Consider the following 7,753-nt stretch of genomic DNA (forward strand, 5'->3'; position numbering starts at 1 on the left):
AATCCTGCATCTACATTCCAATAGCAATATCAACCTGGAACAATACTTACCTTTCTCCAAGGCTTGTTCTAAAGACTTTGTGACCTTAATACAATGTTGTTTACTAAGATAATGCCACACACACACACACACACACACACACACACACACACACGAGTCATATACCACATTGACCCAGAAAAATAAAACTGCAGTAAAAAACATGTTAGATAGCCTTTTTACCAAGATGGCGCTGAAGGCAAAGAAGGAAGCTCCTACCCCTCCCAAAGCTGAAGCCAAAACAAAAGCTTTGAAAGCCAAGAAACCAGTGCTGAAAGGCATCCATAGCCACAAAAAGAAGAAAATCCGCACGTCACCCACCTTCCGCCGTCCCAAGACACTGCGGCTCCGGCGGCAGCCGAAGTACCCTCGGAAAAGCACCCCCAGGAGAAACAAGCTTGACCACTATGCCATCATCAAGTTCCCCCTGACCACAGAGTCAGCCATGAAGAAGATAGAGGACAACAACACACTCGTATTCACTGTGGATGTCAAGGCCAACAAGCACCAGATCAAACAAGCTGTGAAGAAGCTCTATGACATTGACGTGGCCAAGGTCAATACCCTAATCAGGCCTGATGGAGAGAAGAAGGCGTATGTTCGACTGGCTCCTGATTATGATGCTTTGGATGTTGCCAACAAAATTGGGATCATCTAATCTGAGTCCAGCTAGCTAATTCTAAATACACATTATTTTCACCATAAAAAAAAAAAACGTTAGATAAATCTAACATGACAACCATTTCTGTGGTAGTATCCATTTTTCTCAAGGGACTTAGTGATATGTGAAGACTAATATACTCATGAGATAAAGACTACACACCTTCTATTTCCAAATACACTTGATGCAATCCAAAATCAATTTTTCTCTTCTTTTTGAGGTTAGTTCTAATCTGTCAAGATTCATCCCTCTTTCCGGTACCAAAAAAAAAAAAAAAAGATTCATCCCTCTTTGACTTCATTTTAACCTATGTCCCTTTTTCCATCATATTATTTAATGACTACCATTGCAAATCATAGATATGAAGATCCCATGGAAGATAAAGAATTGTTGCTAAAAGTGAACTCAGTATTACCTACTTTAATACTGCCTTGCTATAAACTCATAAAATTAGTCTCAGGAATAATTCTTTAGTTATTCTATAAAAGAATAATGTCCAAAGGAGATTTCAAGGACTATAGAATTATGATAAAGGTCTACAAATGAAGCAAAAAAGAAAGATAAAGTTAAATGAATTAACCTTTTTTCTTTTAATTCCTATGACTCCATACTGTATTAGGAATATCTGATGGCTTAGCTCCATTCTTAATAAAAGATTTATAGGCTAAAAGCTTTGGAGGAAATAGAGTGATTTGCTCTGGAAACCCTAGTTCTGCTCCTCTTATACGATTTGTATCCCGGAAAATTATTTTTTTAAAGGTAGTGCTAGGATGTCATGGAATGAAGTCTGTTTTTGTTTTCATTTTTTTAATCCCACTTAAAAAGTACCGGTATTAAAACCCATTCATTGTTTTCTGACCCATGTTTATTAGACTAACAGATTTTATAAAAGACATATAACAGAGTTTTAAAGGCTAACAAGTTAATAGATTAGGAAATGTGAAGACAAATGTCACAAAACCTTAAAGACAGTATGTATATACTTGTTACAGTAGCTCTAAAGCTAAGCATGTGTGTGATGAATAACAAAGAGACAGGTCTTTATCAGCTCTAAACCATCAGGATAGTTTTGTGAAAAAACAGGTTTTAACTAGACTTTGAGAGGTTAGCAAAATTAAAGTATTAATCCTTTGAGTATACCCTCTGTGTTCTGTTACTTCTACGACCCATGCATATTTTACATTTGGTCTCTTCCCTCCACTTTGTTTGCCAGTGCCTACTCCAGATGCCATTTTCTCTCACCTGAATACCTCTCACAGTCTCCTTTCTTCTCCTCCATGGCCCCCTCCAATCCATTGATTATGTTGACCTACTTTCAGTTCAGGGAATATTCCAAGCTCTTTCCACCTCATTGCCCTTGTCTCTTGTTTTTACTGCTATAAAATGTCTGACACGTAGTAGCTGACCAATAAGATAAATGGGCAATCAATGAATAATTGTTTCTTCTGGTTTTTAAGTTGCACACAGGCAGAGACTATGTTTGTTTTATTCCTCATAATATTCCCAGAAGCCAGGACAGCACCTAACACATAGTGTGTGGTGTCACAAATAATTATTGAAGGAATGATAAAAAGGATTGAATGAACAAATATCATGTCTGCTACATGAATTTTGCTTTAAGAATATATTGTTATCCTTGTCATTGTTATTAATAATTCTTAGCTTCTCTTCATAGCATATAATAACACCATGACCCATCACGGAATAAAGAAAGGAAAATCCACATTAGTATTTGCTCTGTTAGAATTGTCTTCTAAACATTTAACTAAGTGTGCTGTTTTGAGACATAACGAATAATTGTAAAAATTCTGTAATTAAACCTAAACTATATCATTAATACCCATTGTTTGAATTTCCAAATGTTAATACTTAAATTTGCATATTAGTATTTTAACAAGCCTTTTTCATACATATTACAAAGACCAGGTACATAGCAGAAACTCTTATTAACATTCACATAAGATATTTTGATTCCTATAAAATAATTACATATTGGGCTAGGGATTTAGCTCAATGATTCTGGTGCCTGCCTCGCAAGCTCAAGGTCCTGAGTTCGATTCCCAGAACCAAAAAAAGATAAAATAATTACATATGCTCAAAGGAACATCATGTTTCTAATGCTGAAGGTAATATTATTTCAGTAACACTAACAAAATGAATTGCATTTTTTTATTGCACCAAGACATATGCCATTATGTGTTAGATTTAACAAACATACACAATCAGGGTAGATTCATGTTTAGTACTCCAGGGTATGCCATGAAGTAATAATGTATTTTGCAGGGAAAATTGTTTTGCACCCTATCTTGTAAATTATTCTTTCTTTCTCACTCTCTGTGTATTAAGAGCTTTTCTCAAGTAACATTTTTAAGCACAGAGATGTACATAGCACTTCACCAAAGTTGGCCACAAAATCATACTTTAGCCTCTTAGGAGCAATAATACAGTATAAAAAACAGTATAAACAGACAACAGAATGAGGGGATATTTTTACTGAAATATCTCTTTTGGGTAAGGGATATAAAAGCATAGGGATATATCTTGTGGAGTGTGTATGTAAGATTTGCAAGGTATAAATTTGGCATCATTCACCACAATGTAAATTTTGATATCATATAGAATTCCATTAACTATTTTATTCAAATCAGAAAAAAAAATTGAACTTACTTCAAGATGAAGTAAATGCAACTTGAATAAAAGAAATTGGAATTAAAGTTTCCCAAAATTGAATTTGTGATTTTATTCTAAGAGTACTGATTCGGTCTCTTTTCTTATCCACTCTTTATGAGACAAAATTTCTTGAAGAAAAGTACAGAGAGATTTCAGAAATTGTCTCTCTGGGATTATAATTGACCTCAATAATTCTACTGGCTGTCAATTTTTATTATTAATTTCATTGATCTTCTGGTGGTATGTTAATACATATCTTCTATTATAGCAAACTAACCAGTCTTTGCTTTTGTTCCTGATCATCAAAAATAACACAGTATGTGTGACCTTTAAAAATTCAGTAGCTTTGCAAATTAGGATTTCTGTACCAATCTTAGTAACCTTCTTCTAAGACAGAAAATTGGGAAATATAGAAAAGCACCAAAATAATGCCATAATTCTGCCTTCAAAAGGTTATCACTGATAACATTCTTGTGTGTTGTTTTCTATTAAGGCATTTCAAATAGTTATCCGTGCAATTAATCGATAAATATGTATTGATTTCCTGATATATGCCATCATTATTCTAGGGAATTGCAGTACTGTGATGAATATAGCAAAGATGCCGGTGCCCACAGAACTAACATCTAGAAACAGAGATAGGTAATAAATATATGTTCGGGAGTATAAGCACACTGAATTAAAAGTGCTTAAGCTAAATAGTATCATTTGCAGCAATAGAGACTACTAGGAAAGAAAAGCACTTGAGGGAATCAGAGTCTAGTTTTAGATATGTTCAGTTTACAAGGGCCATTAGTCATCTGGTTATTATGCTACCATATTTTTCAATAGTTGTGGTCTACTTCTCCATTTGACCTTTTGTGAGTATCTGCCCATTTAAAAATACATATTGCTCCATAGTGATCACAAAATCCTACCAAGAAATCCACCAAAACTTTCTTAGCTGATTACCTATTGCTGAATATTCATTTATACATTTATAATTGTAAATAACTGTCAAAAAAAATTGTTTTATATACAAGTTTATAAAAATATCTGGCAGGCACACCCACCAGCCTCCAGCTTAGCAGTGCATGTGGGCAGAGCAGGCACAGGCTGAGTTCACCCTGCTCAGTCTGGCTCACTCCGCCCACTTGTGACCAGGAGACCGAACTGGTGAGGACCCCCAGGCACGCCCACCAGCCTCCAGTTTAGCACTGAGGGCACCTACAATAACAGCGCCCCCTGCCTCTTGGCCATACATCTGCTTGGATCCACACTACAGAGGCACAGGGGGCCATAAAGGCCATTGTCCTGAGCTGCAGAAGTGAACCACAGAGAGAGGGCCTCTCTCAGGCTCCCTGATGAAAACTGAAGCCCACTGGAAAAGTAAAGAGAATCTCGGCGATAAAGGCACACCAGATCACCATGCTTGGTAAGTTGGAGGGATTATCATCACCTCCCATCGGAACCTGGCCTACCTTCAGGGGAAAGGTAACTGGAACCTGCAGTAGAACCTGGCAGAGTTTAACCATACAGGAGGTCAGGGAGCTCAACTTGGGACTTGCAACCAGAAATCTACCTGAATTTCATGAGTCTGCAAATGGCTTACTGAGACTCGTTGACTTATAACTGCATACTGCTGCCCATGTTGTCTATTGTGACAGCAGAGACATACGCTGAAGGAGTCCCTTAATTTTTATCTTTTATTTGTTATTTGCAAAATTACCACTATTGTTTTGCTCTTATTTTTAATATTTTTCTTATTTGCTACTTTTAAAATTTCTATTTTTCTCCCTTTTTTATTTTCTTTTCTTTCTCTCTCTCTCTCTGCCTCACTCCCTTGCTGTCCCACAATGTTCTTCATCTCCCTTTGTGTTCCTGCTCTGCCCTGAATTCATATTTCTTCTTTATCTTTCTTCTCTTTCATTCTTTTGCCTATATCCTTTGGCCTCATGGCTAACCTTCCCCTATCCTTCTACCTATCTATCCCTCCCTCCCCAACACCTTCTAACTCCCCATTCCAAAGGGTAAGGTTGCTATGTTGAAGAGTTTATTCACTATAAAAATATATTGCATTGGTCCTTGATTCTGATTTAATTCACAGAGTTAAATGTGATAGATTAATAACTACCACAAATTGTCATTTTCTAAGAAGTACTTGATGCTACTGTGTTGCTGATTGTATCACTTGGGCTAAGGTGTTGTGATAGATCTATCTAATCAGTTGTCCTTCCTGGTATAATGAAAATGAGACAGCCTCAGAGCCATTAGAGACTCAAAACCTAAAGACCCACTGTATCTGGAAGACACCTCTGAGAAGCAACCATTCCATAAGTGTTCTAAATACATCAACAAAGATACTTGCAATAAACAACTTCAAAATATCAACCCAGGGAATAAACCAAGGACAGTACCAAAAATAAAAATGAGAAGACATTTAAGTAAGGCACAAACTCAGACTTCTACCCCACAAAAGGCAAATTCTGGAAGAAACAAGGTGGAAAAGTCTGATAATCAACCATCTGGACACCCTGAACTGAGAGCACAGGAAGTAATAAAACAAATGAATGAGGCTCTAGAAAAATTCAAACCAGAAATAATTTCCCACATAACTACAGAGATGGTGAGCAGAGTGAAAGACTTGATTAGAGGCTCTAGAACAGAAACTGATAAAAAAAAAAAATAGATGATCCCAGAAATATGCTGGAAGCCATGAATACCCAGCATAAGAAAGAAATGGAAACCATGATCTCCCAACATAAGAAAGAAATGCAATCAATGAAACAGATTCAAACAGATATTCAGGAGGTAAAAAACTCCACTGAAAGCATGCAGAGCAGATTAAGGGAATCTGAAGATAGAATATCAGATATAGAAAACAGGATTGTGGCAAAGGACCATAAAAACAGAGATCTCTTCAAAATAGTAAGGGGCCATGAGAAATCAATCCAGCAGCGGCTAAATGATGCAAAGAAGAATAACACAAGACTGACAGGAGACCGTGAAAAAAACAGGAAAAGTACAATTGACATTAAAAAAAACTGTTCACAGGGGCCGGGGATTTAGCTCAGTGGTTTTGCTGCCTTCTGCGCAAGAGCAAGGACCCATGTTCAGTGCCCGGTAATAAAAAAAAAAAATTAGAGACGCCAAATCACCCCACTGCAGACAGGCAGCCACCTAGTTCCACACCACAAAGATGCAGAGGACACCAGACCACTAGACCAGGGTACTGAGTCCCACCATTCCCGGCCCAGAGGTACGGGCTTCTGAGCCATCATCCCACTGCTCCTGGTCTAGAGGAAGGGGCTTCCCAGTCACCATTGCTCCCACTGTTCCCAGCCCAGGGGAAAGGGCTTTTGGGCCAACTTCTGTCCCGCTGCTCCTGGCCCAGAGGAAGGGGCTTCCAGGCCACCATCCTTCCCACAGCTCCCGGCCCAGAGGGAGGGGCTTCTGAGCCACCATCCCACTGCTCCTGGTCCAGAGGAAGGGGTTTCCTGGCCACCATCCCGCCCGCTGCTCCCAGCCCACGGGAAAGGGCTTTTGGGTCACCATTCCTACCACTGCTCCCAGCCCCTGGCCCACTTCACCCAGCTCAGAGGAGGTAATCTCTGCAGGTGCTAACAGCCGTCCGCCCCAGTGGAAATGAGAAAACATGTAAATAAGTCTCAAAACCAGACTTCCAGATCACCTACAACAACCCCAAAGGGAAATGACATGGAACACTCTGATACTCAACCACCTGGACCCACTGAACTGGCAACAAAAGGGGACCTGGAAAAAATGAAATCAGAAATAATTTCTCAGGTAACAGGAGAAATTGTGCCCCTAGTGCAACACATGATTAACAAATCTAGAGAGGAGCTCAGGAACATGAGGGAATCCCAACATAAGAAACAAATGGAATCCATAAAACAGATGCAAATAGATTTCCAGGACATGAAAAACTCCATTGAAAGTCTACACAGCAGAATGAGCCAATGTGAGGACAGAATTTCAGATATAGAAGAGAAGATTGCAATTAGTGACCGGGAAAAGAAAAATTGCTTCAAAATTATAAGGGAACATGAGAAATCAATCCAGCAGCTGCTAGATGATGCAAAGAAGAATAACATAAGACTGATTGGGCTCAATGAAGAAACAGGAGAGAGTGCAGATGACATAAAACATCTCTTCACAGAAAAAATGGCAGAAAACTTCCCAAGCAGGGGAAAAGAGCTTGACATACAGATAAGTGAGGCATATAGGACTCCAAATAGCCTTGATCAAAAAAAATCTACACATAGGCATATAATTGTTAAGATTCCAGAAACACAACAGAAGAACAAAGTTCTCCAAGCAGTCAGAGAAAAGAAACAAATCACATACAAAGGAAAGCCCATCAGAATCACAGCAAACTTCTCA

The 7,753-nt window shown here is 38.4% G+C and overlaps 1 pseudogene; it reads left to right on the forward strand.

The window, feature by feature from the left end:
- Positions 1–226: 226 nt before the first annotated feature.
- Positions 227–762, forward strand: LOC101713551 (large ribosomal subunit protein uL23 pseudogene; annotated as a pseudogene).
- The last annotated feature ends 6,991 nt before the right edge of the window (positions 763–7,753 follow it).

This window comes from Heterocephalus glaber, unplaced genomic scaffold (genome assembly GCF_053883595.1).
Source record: "Heterocephalus glaber isolate CG9 unplaced genomic scaffold, H.glaber_assembly_v1.0 deba00000901, whole genome shotgun sequence".
Classification (NCBI taxonomy): Eukaryota; Metazoa; Chordata; class Mammalia; order Rodentia; family Bathyergidae; genus Heterocephalus; species Heterocephalus glaber.